The sequence below is a fragment of the Neomonachus schauinslandi genome, chromosome 3 (assembly GCF_002201575.2).
Source record: "Neomonachus schauinslandi chromosome 3, ASM220157v2, whole genome shotgun sequence".
Lineage (NCBI taxonomy): Eukaryota > Metazoa > Chordata > Mammalia > Carnivora > Phocidae > Neomonachus > Neomonachus schauinslandi.
Window position 1 is genome coordinate 171,177,053 of NC_058405.1, and position 16,167 is coordinate 171,193,219.

The window sequence follows — 16,167 nt, forward strand, 5'->3', positions numbered from 1 at the left end:
AATGAAGGTTCATGTCCAATGAGCATTATTTGGTTAAAAACTGAAATGGGGACAGGCAGGAGGAGGGTAAACTTGGTGGGGAAGTTTTGTAGGCCTCTTAGGGCAGGTACAGAATGGAATGAACACAGCCAGGGGGAATCCTTATGTCTACGTTGTGGGAGGGGTGGGCATCGTGCTCCACCAAAACCCACGTCTCTAGCCAATTGCTGTCATGCAAAGGTGGAGGGTCCTGTGATGTCAGATCTTGCAATTTTTTAAGACTAGAAATTTGAATTTCAAACCCAAACCTAGAATGGAACATGCTGGCTCTTTCTTCTTTTCCATAACACTGTGTAGTTTAAGTAAAACACGTCTTTGCACAGGATCTGGTTTTTGGATGGCCCATTTGTGACCTCTAGTCTAAATCTACTTCACCATTTGGAAATGAATTAGGATAAATTAACTCTTCTTTTTCTGATATAAATAATACTGATAGTATTCACCTTCTCCATCGTTCTCAATTTCAAAACCGTGTTTTTGTTACCTCAGCACCTCCGTAACCATCAGCTTCAGCTTAGATACTCATAATGCTCCCTTAACCTGCTCAATTCATCAGATTTCACTGTGGGTGAGTGGTGCTTGCCTAGCATATTCGACTTTGAGACAAAGTCCTTTTGCCTTTTAACATCTCCTTTTTACATCTTTTAACATCTCCCTCCTCTATCTGACAAAATTTTTTTTAGTAATTATCATGAAATAAAACTAAGTCACCAGAAAAGTAATCAAAACAGTGACGATTTCTTTTATTCACATGTAGTCATGCCATTAAAAAAATACTAACAAATTTAGAGGCTAAAATAAGTATTATGTTCAACAAAGGAAAAATATGATGGACTGATATTTTTTAATGATCTTAATTTTTTTGTTATAAAAAAGGAAAAATAACTTATCTACACAGTGATCTGTTGCTAAATGAATAGTAATAACATTACGGTTTCATGTTCAAGCCTCACCTTCTGCAAATTTGTCAGTGGCTCTGGTAGAATACACTTTGTATACTTAAGTTCATCAACAAGTTTGGCCAGATTGTTTAATCTACCTTTGCTCATCGTCAATCTAAGAACGCTTTTTATTAATTTTAATTTTGAATATTACTCTCGAACCAACAGTTATACAAATAGGGTAAGTCTTAAAAATAAGGAAAAGCTTGTCAAAAATTTATAAAATTCTCATTTTGCAGTAAATTCCAGCAATCCCAATACTCACCACATCTTTCTTTCTTTGGAATTGATTCTAGCAGCTTTCAAATGCCTGTGCAGTCAAAAATGTTTGAACATAAATAAAACTCAAAGTGGCTACATAAAAAAGCAGAATGCAAGTAACCAGTGCTGCTTCATCATTTTCACAATCACAGTACTATCATTGTTTATTTAAAACCTGTTTACATGCAGGAATACAAAGTTCCAGAGGCCTTGGGGGCAGAAATTATACCCACATAAGCTCGAGGGATTCTGAATTGTCCTGGACTTATAACCAAGAATTCTCCAAATTTTCCTCCATGAAAAATACAGTGGTTATCAAAAGATAAATCATTTCTCTCTCTCTCTCTCTCTCTTTTTAAAGGATTTTATTTATTTATTTGAGAGAGAGCGCAAGCACAGAAGGAGAAGAAGAAACAGACTCCCTGCGGAGCAGAAAACCCGTCGCGGGGCTCAATCCCAGGACCCTGAGATCATGACCTGAGCGGAAGGCAGATGCTTAACCAACTGAGACACCCAGGTGCCCAGGATAAAATTTGAAGCTTACATATATTTATTATTAAAACTCAGTAGTAACCACCTCAATTTTTAGCATTTATATCAACAGAAGATGTTTTCGGGTAGGAGTATTTTATTACTGACCTTGTTTGGAATTGCTGGAGCTAAGTGAAAGTAAAAAACAATGTCTTACAGTTGGTTCTATTATTATTTTTAAATTCTCTACAGATATCGCACCCCAGTTTTGTCTGCATTGGCATGTACAGATCCCACAGTCACCCTTGAAAGTTTGTAGGAAAACAGTAGTAAATAGAGGGAGGAAAATAAATTGATGAGGAAGAGTGTGACAGATGTATGGGACCTTTCTCCACTTTCATGAAGATATTTACAAACTGTCTTATGTCTACCCTCTGGATCTGATTTTCTATATATGCTAAGGTAATTCATTGTTTGTCTTTGAAGAAGAGGGATTCGCTGAAGATGCTTAAGTCACTGAGCTATGGTACTCCTCAGCTCACCTGGACTAACTCTAGTCCTTTTTGCTCCCCAGGGGTTGAATGTGGGGCCATGATGACTGCCTGCTATTGGCTCTTATTTCAGCTGTTTCTGGTCCATGGGCCTGTTTATCTTATTGTTGAGTCCAGTTATGGTTTTGTTTTACCTATTACATTTCATCTACCATTATTCTGTTTTTACAGTAATGGTGAGTCCAGCAGAGCTTGGACTTAGAGCCAGCATCTCTATTTTCTTTCTTTCGTTTTTTTTTTTTGCATCTCTATTTTCTATTGGCATGTACATATGCATCCTCATTTGTAAGTTTATTTAAAATTCTAAAAAGTGCAAGAGTGAACCACAGTGGTGGTTATCTCTGGGGAGATAAAGATGGAGCCTAAATTGGGAGTGGTGTCAAAAAATTATTTTAATCTTGTCTGTAATATTTTAAGTTTTGAGGGAGACTGTAGAAATATATTTATTAAGTAATTTAAAATTCACATAAACATCTTAATGAAATAAAATAATGAAAATGAGGAATGAGAGAAAGTATTTTATAAATGCCTACTGCATTATTTTTTTTAGTTTTTAACTGAGAAGCAAAATTTTACCTCTATTAAATCTTAATCCATCTATTTATGTGATGTTACTTTAATGGAACTTTAAAAATATTAAAAATATATATTGTTGCACTCCTTGCTTTTATTAAAAGATGTTTAAATTTTAAAAATTGACAAATTATTCACAATGTATAAAAAATATAATTCACTAAAGTATTATAATGAACCCTTTACTTTTCCAGTCTAAAATCTACAAAGATAGAAGTCACCATTTTTGTGAAAGTAAATCAATTTACTAAGAAAACTCAGTTTTCTGTGGTAGTTTTTACTCACTGGTACATAACATTATGCCTTAATACCTTAATTGGTTTGTTAGGTAAGATTTAAATGATTCACATATGATGCTGCAACAAAGCCTTCTCTTTAAGAACAGCTCAACATGATTCATATACTGCACTATATTTTAAGAAAATGAGAAAGAATAGAGCAACAATTATAAAAGCAGATGGGACAAATACTTTAGAAGCTGTTTTGGTACCTATAAGGGTTGTAGAACCACCTGGCTAAAAAAGCAAAAGAATGCTCATCGTGATAATCTTATATAGCATAGTTGTTGGGAAGAGCTGTTTGGGGGGGAAAATAATGACCCTGAAGAGATTCAACTGTGTCTTTCTCTTACATGTGGCAGTTGGTGCATATCCATTTTTTAAAAAGCCACATTAGTTTTTAAATATAAGTTTAAGAGAAAAAAGGCTAGGGCATAAATTAATTTTCACATCACTTTATTTTGTAAAGGTTTTTTTTTTTAAAGATTTTATTTATTTATTTATTTATTTAATTTATTTATTTAGTGAGAGAGAGCATGCGTGAGCAGGGGAGGGGCAGAGGGAGAGAGAGAATCGCTAGCTGACTCTGTGCTGAGTGCAAAACCCTATGGGGGCCTGATCCCACAACCCTGAGATCATGACCCGTGCCGAAATCAAGAGTCGGCCGCTTAACCAACTTAGCCACCTAGGCACCCCTTCTCACTTTTATTTTTAAGTAATCTCTACACCCAACGTGGGGCTCAAACTCATTATGCCGAGATCAAGAGTCTCATATTCTTCCTACTGAGCCAGCCAAGCACCCCCACATCATTTTAAACCATTATTTGATGTCTCAAAAGGCTTTTCTTTCCAATTCTAATTTTAATGGCATGACTATAATGCAAGTTTTCAAGGGACATTAGTACCTGGGATTTATATTGAGGCAATACAATATACAATTCTATCTATGGAACCAAAGACTAGTATAAATTTGATAAGAGTATAAGGAGTTACATATTGTTTTTGAACTTTTTCAGTGAGATATCAATTATCCATAGAAGAGAGAACTATTGATCTCAACCATGACTGTACATTGGAAACCTTGGAGCCCTTTTAAGACTCCCATTGACCACACCATACCCTGATCAGTTACATCAGATTTTCCAGGGAAGGTGCAACTCTGGAATCAGTGTAATTTTCCCATGTAATTTTGATGGACAGCTCAAATTGAGCATCACCGAGTTAGAAGTTACCATAATAAAGTATGCCAAAAGTAATTTTCTTTTAAAATATTATACTGTGAAGGTCACTCTTAGATTTTGTTGAGAGGAAAGTTGAAACAGGATTTTTAGGATTTATCACATTTATTCTTTCATTTCCCATCCATGCATCCATTTATTCAACAGGCACTTATTGAGTTCCAATATGTGCCAAATTGAGCTGAGTTTATCATCGTAAATTAGGGAAATTATTTTTTGAAGACAAAAAGATATACTTTTGATCCTTTCTTGTGAATATTTAACCTGAAAAAAATGAAGCAAAGGAATAGTTTCATAACAACTGCAGTTCAGACTAAGATGGAAATGATTTTGTCAATTAGCGGTCTTCTGTTGTAACTCTTTTCTGCTTGAAAAGATACCTTAAGGGGAATGGGCTTAATGAAATTCAGTTAAGGGGCTTCCTGGAATCAATAAACTGCATAGAGGTCATTATAAAACCATTACATTAAGCATAAAGGGTCACCACGTCATCCATAAAAAATTTTGCTTTTATGATTTTTTCCCTCTAGAAGACACACTATAAACAAAAATGTCTTTAAATTTGTATTGATTGCAAAATTTGATAGCTGAAAAAAAGCTGTGGAACCAAGATATTAATGAATGTTATCATTTATGCAGAACTTACCATAGGGCCTCTTCTAAGCACTTGTGACATCCATGCAATCCTCATAACAATCCTGTGAGGTAGATACTAGCATTATCTCCACTTTTAAAACAAGGAAACTGAGTTACAGAAGGGCTAAGTAAAATGTCCAAGGTCACCCAGCTACGTCAACTTGAAGTGAACCTCAAAACTGGGTGATGAACTTCAAAACCGGGAGTTGAACCAAGACAATTGTTTCCAAGGTCAACCTCTAGTCTCAAAGTGTGTCTGAGGAGCAATCCTGGGCTTCATACCTGACCTACTCATCAGTATCTGTGTTTTAATAAGATTCCTGGGCAATTCATATGTATACTTAAGTTTGGGAAGCAACTCTCTAATCCTTGTTTTATGCTATCTCTTAAATCTGATATAGTCAATTTTTTGAGCTAAGTGTAGATACATGTATGTGCTGTTGGTATAGGCTGGCATAATGAGGAGCCCAGTCAAGAACACAGAAATAAGGCACGTTAGATTGTCTTCTAAAACAATTGTTCTCCAGTTTCCCTGTAGATAAAAATCACATGGGTGCTTGTTAATAATACAAATTGTCCCCTAATCATTGACCTACTGAATCAGAATCTCCAGGGAAAGTCCTGAAAATCTGTGTGTGTGTGTATATATAATTATTATTATTTTAAGATTTTATTTATTTATTTGACAGAGAGAGCACAAGCAGAGGGAGTGGCAGGTAGAGGGAGAGGGAGAAGCAGGCTCCCTGCCCAGCAGAGAGCCCGATGCAGGGCTTAATCCCAGACCCTGGGACCATGACCTGAGCCAAAGGCAGATGCTTAACCAACTGAGTCACCCAGGCGCCCATATATATGTAATATGTATATAATTATATATATATATATTTAATGAAGGGCCCTAAGTGATTCTAATTATGAGGGAAGTTTGGGCACGTTGCTCTGAGTTAAGTTTTATAATCAATAAATAATGAAGACACAAAATCACTACATTTGAAAAACTGTATCTTGATTGAAAGTGCTGTATTATCATGTCTAAAGAATTAAGTTTTGTCAAAAAGGAAGCTTGTTGGTCATAGAAGCATTGAAAAGAGCTTCTCAGAGACAAAAGACGACAGGACTCAGGGCTCACTCAGCCCTGAGCTGAGGGAAGAAATTTTCCAGAATGAAGGATGGGTCTTTTGAAGGTATATCACACTATGGAAATGGATGCTCCAGGCTAGAGGCTTGATGACATTAAATGTTGGAATCATATAATTAACTCAACTTGACCTGAGTCTATTCTCAGCAAGCAACCTTCTGATGAAAGCTTGAACTTCCTAGGCAGTGTGCTTGAGGGGAGAGAAAATGCATCAGCTGGGGGATAGGAATGTTCAGTTCAAGTTCTCATTGTAAATCAATAATCTGGCACTCATGTTTTATCCATCAGTGTTCTGGACTTTAATGTGAGTCCACCCATGGGAGATATGTCCCCTTTATGCTGTAAAGGTATGATTCTGAGCCTGCAGAACTGAGGTGTAGTGAAAGTAACACAAGCCAGTCTGTGTGGAATGATCTGTCTGGATAGACCTGCTGTAGCCTTTCCTTTGGAGCTTTTTGTCATTTGTCTTTCTGATTATCATGTCGTTCCCGTGTAGCCCAAGGCATGTATCTGCTAGGGGGTGGGAAGATTATAGAGGAGGAAATTAGCAAGTGGAAAAGTTCTGGAAAAAAATGTGGAGGAAAAAGCCAAGGTACTCTTCAGTTTATAACAAACACAATAGGCATATGTGGCAGGAGAATGACTCTGAAGGACAGGGCATTATTTTAAGAATGGATTTGCTATATTTCTTTGACTTTCCTCTCTCTGACCCATTTAAATTAATAGGCTAGCCTGGAAAACTAGAGAATGAGTTCAAGATCACAGGGTTTTCTTGTAATGAAAAGAAAATATTTTCTGTCTTAGGATTTGCTGTTCCTTATGGAAGGGGGATCAGATGTAGAGAAAGCTTGCCTGCTTTCTGTTTTGGGAAATTAAGTGCAGGAGAAGGAAGAAAGAGAAGGTAAGAGGAGAGGAGAATGAACATAATGATAATTTTCTACTCTCTGGGTTTTGCCATGGGAGCATGGGTGTCCTTGGGTGTTAAATTTTCATCAAATAAACTTAATGTGGAAGGCGAGCTGCTGTCTATCACTCTGGGATAGGCATCATCAAAGTAAACTAGCCTGAGCAGGATGGTACAATAAAGGAGTGTTGGGTCTCAGTGTAGCTACCTTCAGTGGAGCATGGCGTGGTCCCTGCATTGAGAGCAGTGTTCCTATCATGGTGTCCCCCTGGAAGGACCAGGTGACCTCTGAGCTAAGGGTGAACTGCTCTGCTCAGGGAGAGGAAGGAGTCAGGCAGGAAGCACTACCAGGCTCTGACCAAGCCAAGAAAGATCAGATTACACGTTATGTCAGTATAGGCTTTACTCATCAGTCCTATGGGGAAAATAGTACCCAAGAAGCAGGGGGCATTGCCCACTCCAAAGACTATCAGAGGCAGAGGGCGCTATCACAGGCAAACTTGACCCTTTCTGCCCCAATAAGAACATGTGAGATCCCTCTTCTGATGTAACTGGTAATTTCCCTCCCACTACCACCTATTTCTCTGCTCCCCTTTCCTTTACTCTCTTAAAAAGTTAACTATATACATCATGTCCACTTTACCTCCTATCTTTTATTGCACTCATTTCTGAGGCTTTCTTACCTATCATTCCACAGAAACTTCTCTTGTCAAGGACACACATGAATATGTCAAATCAGATGGCCAATTTTCAGTTCCTATTTTAATTTACTTAGCAGCTGCCTTGACAAGGTGAGTCCCTACTTTTTTTTTTTTAAGATTTTATTTATTTATTTGAGAGAGAGAAACAGGGGAGGGCAGAGGAAGAGACAGAGGGAAGGCGAGGGAGAGAGAATCTCAAGCAGACTCCATGCTGAGCCCTGAGCCCAAAGCGGGGCTTGATCTCACGACCCTGAGATCATGACCTGAGCCGAAACCAAGAGACAGATGCTTGACCAACTGAGCCACCCAGGTGCCCTAGTCACTCTCTACTTTTAAGAAATACTTTCTTGACTTGCATGTTACAAATTATTTCTGGATCTTCTTCTCTCCCTCAAAAACAGTATAATGCCCCAGGATGCTCTCTTTAGATTGTTTTTCTGCTTTAGGCACACTCACCTCCCTGAATAATCCCATCCAGAATTGTAGCTTGAGTTTCCATCTATATACCAATGACTTACCCCCTGTTGTCCAGTATGGACCTTTACCTGAGCTGCAGATATATAGATCTATCAGCTCACTCAACATTTCCTCTAGAATGTCTAATAAGCCTATCAAAGTTAATGTACCTTAACCCCAGTTCTTGATTTTCCCTCCTAAACCTGCCTTTACCTCTCCAGCTTCCCCATTCTCCAACAAATGACAATTCCATTTACACAGTTGCTCAGGTGAAAACCCTTGAATTCATCCTTGACTCCCCTTTTTCTTACACATTCCTTACTAATTTGGCAGTAAGTTATATTATAACTTTGCCTTCAAAGCATATCCAGAATCTGGCCATTTCTCACCATCTCTACAACTACTGCCTAATTTTGCTGCACTAGTTTCCTAGATTGGCCTGACTTCTGCTTTGCCTCCCTACAGTGTGTCCCCCATAGCTGCCCAAATAGTCCTTCAGGCTTGGCTGGATTCTGTGGCTAAATAAATGTCGGCAGGACTTGGTCCATTATTCTGTCAGTTCTGCTTGTCTCTGCTTGCCTTCATTAGGGATGCAAGCTCTTTCCATGTTATGGATAAGATGGGAGCCCCAGACTCATCTCTACCCAGTTTAGCAATCCCAGGAAAAGGAAATATCTCTCCCTCCAAAAATATCTCTCAAATTTGAGAATGACTGACTAACTTCACTGGGTCATATGTTAATCTCTAAACTAATAAAGCAGTCAAGAGAAATCAGGCACTCTGGCCATCCTGGGTCAGGTGCCCACCCTAATTGCTGGGATGGTATGGGGCCACCATCATTGGCAGCCTCATGGAGATAACCTTGCATAGGAGCAAGAAAACCACAGAAATCAGAAAAGAGAGACTGGGAAAGAATTTAAGACACACACAAAATATTACTAGCTACTATAATCTAATACATGTGTCTGTTGCTTTAAGTGAGTTATTTAATCGCTTTGATCCTATTTTCTCATCTGGGGCAATAACACTTCGTGAGGTTCCTGTGAGGTCAGGTGATTTTACACATATAAAGTTGCATTACAAAAAATGAAATTATATACCTTATAATATAACTTAGCAATTATTAAATTGAGATTAGTCCATCAGTGGCTGATAAAATATGGATCGGTCCAAAGGATGACCTTCTATAACTTATAACTTAGGTATGGACAAAATTTAGTAAAAGAGTTAATATCTTAAGCAGAGAGACAGGAAGAAAAATCATCCCGAAGACCAGGGTGAATAGGATCGTTAATAGCATACTTAAGTGAGTAATGAGTAATGAGTAACTCTGGGAAGGATTATTTGAAGGAAGAATGTTATCAACAAAGTTGCAATGCAAGTATTGACCAGGGCTATTTATCATTTGCATGCTTAATTGGAGAGGAACCTGTCTCCAAACTCAGGTGATTGTTAGCAGCCTTCACATGCTTGCAGTTCGTGGGACTGAGGGTCTCAGTTTCTTGCTAGCTGTCAGCTGGAGTCCAGTTCCTTGTCAGTTGTTGGCCAGAGGCTGCCTTCAATGCCTTGCCAAGTCAATCTGGCCTCTTATTTCATCAAAGCCAGCGAGAGAGAGAGAGGCTCCTAGCAAGGCAGATGTTACAGTCTTGTGTGATGTAATCACCTTTGCCATATTTTGTTGGTCAGAAGCAAGTCATAGGTCCTATGCACACTCAAGTAAGAACTGATGGCTCATGAACATGAGAACAGAAGGTGAGGATAAATGGGGGCCAACTTACAAGGTCCATTATACTATGATAGCCTATTTTCTCTCCTTAGATTTGCAAAAGAATACTACTATTAATTAGAAAGTGTTTAACTCTCTGTACTCAATAGATAACGTATTTTACACATGTAGGTCATATTATAGATCCTCTATTCACGGAGGACTCTTGATACGCTAGACAGGTCATACTTGCTAAGATAGGTTATAAGCTCCCTTTTTAATAAGATAAATTATTTAATAAGATGAGCCATACTTTAGTTTCATTCTCAAGGAAGGGTTTTGGGAAGACCTCTGTAATGGGAGAATACTTCTGAAGCTTTACCTAAAAAGGGATCAGGTAAGTTCTTAAAGCAGGTTAGTGTAAAAAGGAAAATTTTTAGCTTAGTTAATGTGTGTTTGTCCCTCTCGCTAAAGAATCTGACAGAAATTTATAGGATTTAAATCTCGAGTTATATCTGAGGTTTTCCTTTGCTAGGACCTAAATTATTGGTGTACTTATGTATCTAAATCAGCATAGTCAATCTTTTTCTTTTCTTTTTTCTTCTTTCTTTTTTTCTTTCTTTCTTTCTTCCTTCCTTCCATCCTTCCTTCCTTTCATTCTTGAACTACCATGTGCATTTGTTGGGGCATCTTGCTTCCAATTTTTTAGTCCAATAATATTTAATTAACAAATATCTTCATTTACTGGCTGAATTGTTTCAGACAAAGGAAAGGAAAACTTCTCTGGTAGTACTAAATATTTCTTTTGGGCTGGTTATTGGAGCTTTTGCCTTTGAGGATTCTGAGTTGCCAAGAGCAGTAGTTTAAGTGGGAGGCTTTCCTCTTTTCCTAGAGACTTCTCAATGGGCCCCAGGTAACAAGAATTGAAAATCTGTTTTGTGGTATCAAAAGGGCCACTTTGGACAGAAATTGTTCAGGGCATATACCATTTCAAAGTGCTGGCTTCCTTACACTGGGAGATTCTGTTTCCCTTTGAATGGAATAATAAAACATAAAAATGAAAAACAGATATAAGATGGGGAAATAAATAAATCAAATAACAAAATTATCTGCTATTGAAAACAACAGCAAAATCCCAGTAAGTACCAAGCAAACTCTTTTAAGTTAAAATAAATGTAAATGTTTAGTAAATCTTTGTATGTCTAGTTAACATGGTTGGATTTCTTTGTGAGGAATTTCAGAGGAGGCAGAATTGAAGGCTAGGGTTTTTCCAGAAGGTTCCTGGGGGGAAGAGGATAGTCAGGGACAGGGTCTTTTCATTCATGCCAGAGATCTGTGTTGCAGTAGTCAAGGGAGCAGTAATTAGGGCCCCCCGGGGCCAGTTCACTTACCAGGTCAACACACACATAAATATATCATACCTAAATTATTGGTGTACTTATGTATCTAAATCAGCATAGTCAATCTTTTTCTTTTCTTTTTTCTTCTTTCTTTTTTTCTTTCTTTCTTTCTTCCTTCCTTCCATCCTTCCTTCCTTTCTTTCTCTCTCTCTCTCTCTCTCTCTCTCTTTCTTTCTTTCTTATCTATGTCAGAATATAGTTCCTGGAGTCAAATTTACTTTGTTGCTGTATTATTCTGGAATAGATGATGACCTTTTCCCAATTTCCAGTGGGAAATTGGGGTTAATAGAAAGGGATTAGTAAGTTGGAAGTATGCTGTCAGAATTAAATAAAAATACAATAAATGTAGCACACTTGACCCAGTGTTTCACACATAACAATTGTAAGTGGTAGCTGCTGTTATTTTAACTATATAACTTAGCTGGGTATTTCCACTTTGCAACAAGGGTGATTAAGCATTACTCTATCTGGGTGAAAGTATTTTATTTTAAACAGTATTTTTATTTTAATATCATTGGGAAAATGTTGTATTAGGCAATACTATCAATAAAATAATAGTATGTCCAATGTTTGGCATTTTATTGATTTGTGTTTTATGTGGGATCAACACTTTAATTTAAAATATTGGCCATCTGCATATTTTCCCCCAGCAGTTAACTTTAAATTTTCATGGCTACTCTTCTAAAATTAAAAACAAACATAATCACAAAAAAATTAGAACAAAAATTATGAAAATATTGCTAAATTGACATGGACTTCTTTGGTCTTTCAGAGATTTATTGAGCAACAACATGTGGATATTGTGCTGGATGTGGGCAAGACAAGGATGAAGGAAGAGAGTTCACCACTCTAAGGAACTTAGAAGGTAGTGGAAAGAGGAAGGCAACACAGGATAGCTTCCTGCAGAGCCCTGCACAAAATGCTTTTGTAACAGAGGATAGAACAATTAGCTCAGCCTGAGGCTTTCTGGGCAGGTTTCCTTAAAAGGAAAACACAGTAGAAGAGTGGTAACTAAGATTAAGAGCAATTTCTAGATAAAAGCTAAGTGGGGACAGGGAAGGGGTCTTACAAGAAGAAAGTAGTGTGAGCAAAGTGCCATAGAACCGAAAAAAGGTCTAACATAATAGGAAACAGCAAGAAATGCATTGAAGTGGGAGCACAGACTACATGGAGAAGAGAAGTAGAAGAGTTGGGAGCTGGATGATAAAATACTTTGAGGATTGGTTAAAGAGCCTGCGTTTCATTTTACAGATTACAGAAAACCAGTCTGGGTTTATAAGCAAGGGAGGGATGGGATTAATTTCATAACAAATGATGTCAAAGGAAATAATATCATTCACTTTTAACTTGCCTTATTATATTTAAAAACTTCATCGAGAAGCTTACATTAATGAAGCAGGCAGGCCTCCAAGGTCCTGTGGGGGTTAGGAGAATGCAAACCTGCTCTGTCACCCCCACCCTCGCCCAGGAGGACACCTGCTGTTCGAGTAAGGGATTATCTCTGAGGAGAATGGATCCATCATTCAGGCAGAGAGCATCATTGGAGATAGTTCTACATATCATTTTTCTATTCCTCTGATTTTGCACCAAATGTTTTAATATTCAGGTTTTATAGGTGAATTGAAGACTGCCACAATCCTCAGAAGTAATTCACATAACTCATATGAAAAAGCAGATTCTGTTCGTGTTATCCAGAGTGGAGGCAGTCCTCCAAGAACTGGGAATTCTCAAAACATTTTCTCTATTGCAGAGAAATCCAAAGGGATGTGGGTTCAAACACTTTTTGATGTATGTTCCTTACTTATATGTAAAGATGTCATGAAACTCTTATGCTGTACATCCTTACAGACAAAAAGACAAAGAACAAATAATGGGCAGAAATATACAAAAGCAAAGCATTAGAATTCTGATTCCCAAGAAGATACCAAAATCCTCCCACGCTAGTGGATTCACTGTAATATCTAATCTGGAATAAAGCATCATCTTTCCTTTTTCTTCTCCATGAATAAACTACCCCTTGGGAAACTTTACCGCATTTCAGAGATTTATACTGAAAAAGGAAGCTTGTTTTTCATACCAATCATGCCAACTTCTTTTTTATTTCTCATTCGTTTATTTATTCATCCATTTAACCATCAAATATTTGTCGAGTGCCGCAAATATTCATTGTGTGTGTGGGTGGGAAAATTGGGAAGATCAAAATAGATTTTCTGTCCTCACAGAGCTTCATGTCTAAATGAACATTCAAATCAAAGTGCAATGTTTACAGTGTGGAGGCCAGCTCGGGCCTCCCTGCCTATGGAGGGGTAGATAAGATTGGTTGGGAGCCCCCAGATCCATCACCTGTGGGGTCAGAAGCTCCACTCCGCATATCCAGGCCTCTGTCTCAGGGTTGCTTCTGACTTTAGGCTGCTCTATGGTGAAGCAGTCACTGTTTTGCACTTTTTTTTTAAATTTTAATTCCAATATAGTTAACATGCAGTGTTTTATTAGTTCCAGGTGTACAATATAGTGATTCAACACTCCCATACATCACTCAAGTGTTCATCACAACACGTGTGCTCCTTAATCTTCATCACCTATTTCACCCATCCCCCCACCCATCTCCCCTCCGGTAACCCGCCATTTGTTCTCTATAGTTAAGATTCTATTTCTTGGTTTGTCTTGCTTTTTTTTCCTTTTGCTCATTTGTTTCTTAAATTCCACAGATGATTGAAATCATATGGTATTTGTCTTTCTCTGACTTTTTTCACTTAGCATTTTACTCTATAGATCTATCCATGTCGTTGCAAATGGCAAGATTTTATTCTTTTTTATGGATGAATAATATTCCATTGCACATATATACCACAACTTCTTTATCTGTTCATCTATTGATGGACACTTGGGCTGCTTCCATAATTTGGATATTGTAAATAATGCTGCTATAAACATAGGGGTGCATGTGTCCCTTTTAATTAGTGTTTTTGGTTTTTTTTGGTAAATACCCAGTAGTGTGTTTACTGGATTGTAGGGTAGTTCTATTTTTAACATTTTGGGGAAACTCCATACTATTTTCCACAGAGGCTACACCAGTTTGCATTCCTACCACCAGTGCACAAGGGTTCCTTTTTCTCCACATCCTTGTCAACAATTGTTGTTTCTTGAACTTTTGATTTTAGACATTCTGACAGGTGTGAGGTGAGAGTTCATCGTGGTTTTGATTTGCATTTCCCTGATTAGTGATGTTGAGCATCTTTTCATGTATCTGTTGGCCATCTGGGTGTCTTTTTGGAGAAATGTCTCTTCATATCTTCCACCCATTTTTAAATTGGATTCTTTGTGTTTTTTTGGTGTTGAGTTGTATTAAGTTCTTTATATATTTTGGATACTAACCTTTTATTGGATATGTCATTTGCAAATATCTTTGCCCATTTAGTAGGCTGCCTTTTAATTTTGTTGACTGTTTCCTTTGCTGTGTAGAAGCTTTTTATTTTGATATAGTCCCAATAGTTTATTTTTGCTGTATTTCTCTTGCCTCAGGAGACATATTTAGAAAAATGTTGCTATCGCCAATGTCAGAGACATTACTGCCTCTGCTCTCTTTTAGGATTTTTATGGTTTCAGGTCTCACATTTAAGTCTTTAATCCATTTTGAGTTTATTTTTGTGTATGGTGTAAGAAAGTGGTCCATTTTCATTCTTTTGCTTATACCTGACCAGTTTTTCCAATACCATTGCTTGAAGAGACTATCTTTTTTCCATTGGATATTCTTTCCTGCTCTGTCAAAGATTAATTGACCATGTAATTGTGGGTTTATTTCTGGGTTTTCTATCCTGTTCTATTGGTCTATGTGTCTATTTTTGTGACAGGACCACATTTTTGTGTCTGTTTTTGTGACTTTTGATTACTACAACTTTGTAATATAACTTGAAGTCTGAAATTATGATCCCTCCAGCTTCACTTTTCTTTTTCAAAAGTGCTTTGACTATTCAGTGTCTTTTGTGGTTTCATATAAATTTTAGGATTGTTTGTTCCAGTTCTGTTGGTATTTTGATAGGGATTGCATTGAACGTGTAAATTGCTTTAGATGGTACAGACATTTTAACAATATTTGTTCTTCCAATTCATGAGCATGGAATGTCTTTCCATTTGTTTGTGTCCTCTTCATTTTCTTTCATCAGTGTTTTATAGTTTTTAAAGTACATGTCTTTCACCTCTTTTATTCCTAGGTATCTATTATTTTTGGTGCAATTGTATGGGATTGTTTTCTTAATTTCTCTTTCTGCTGCTTCATTATTAGTGCACAGAAATGCAACAGATTTCTGCGCATTGATTTTGTATCCTATGACTTTACTGAATTCATTTTTCAGTTCTAATAGTTTTTTTTTGGTGGAATCTTTCAGGTTTCCTATATATATAGCATCATGTTGTCTGCAAATAGTGAAAGTCTTACTTCTTCCTTACCAATTTGGGTGCCTTTTACTTCTTTTGTGCCTTTTGTTTTCTGATTGCTGAGGCTAGGACTTCCATTACTATGTTGAATAAAAGTGGTGAGAGTGGATATCCTTGACTTGTTCTTGACCTTCAGGAGAAAGCTCTCAGTTTTTCCCCATTGAATATGATGTTCACTGTGAGTCTTTCATATACGGTTTTTATTATGTTGAGGTATATTACCTGTAAACCTCCCTTGTTGAGAGCTTTTATTATGAAGGGATGTTGTACTTTGTCAAATGCTTTTTCTGAGTCTACTGAAATGATCATATGGTTTTTATCCTTTCTATTATTGATATGATGTATCATGTTGATTGATTTGTGAATATTGAATGACCCTTGTATCCCAGGAATAAATCCCATTTGGTTGTGGTGAATGATTTTTTTTTTTTTAAAGATTTTATT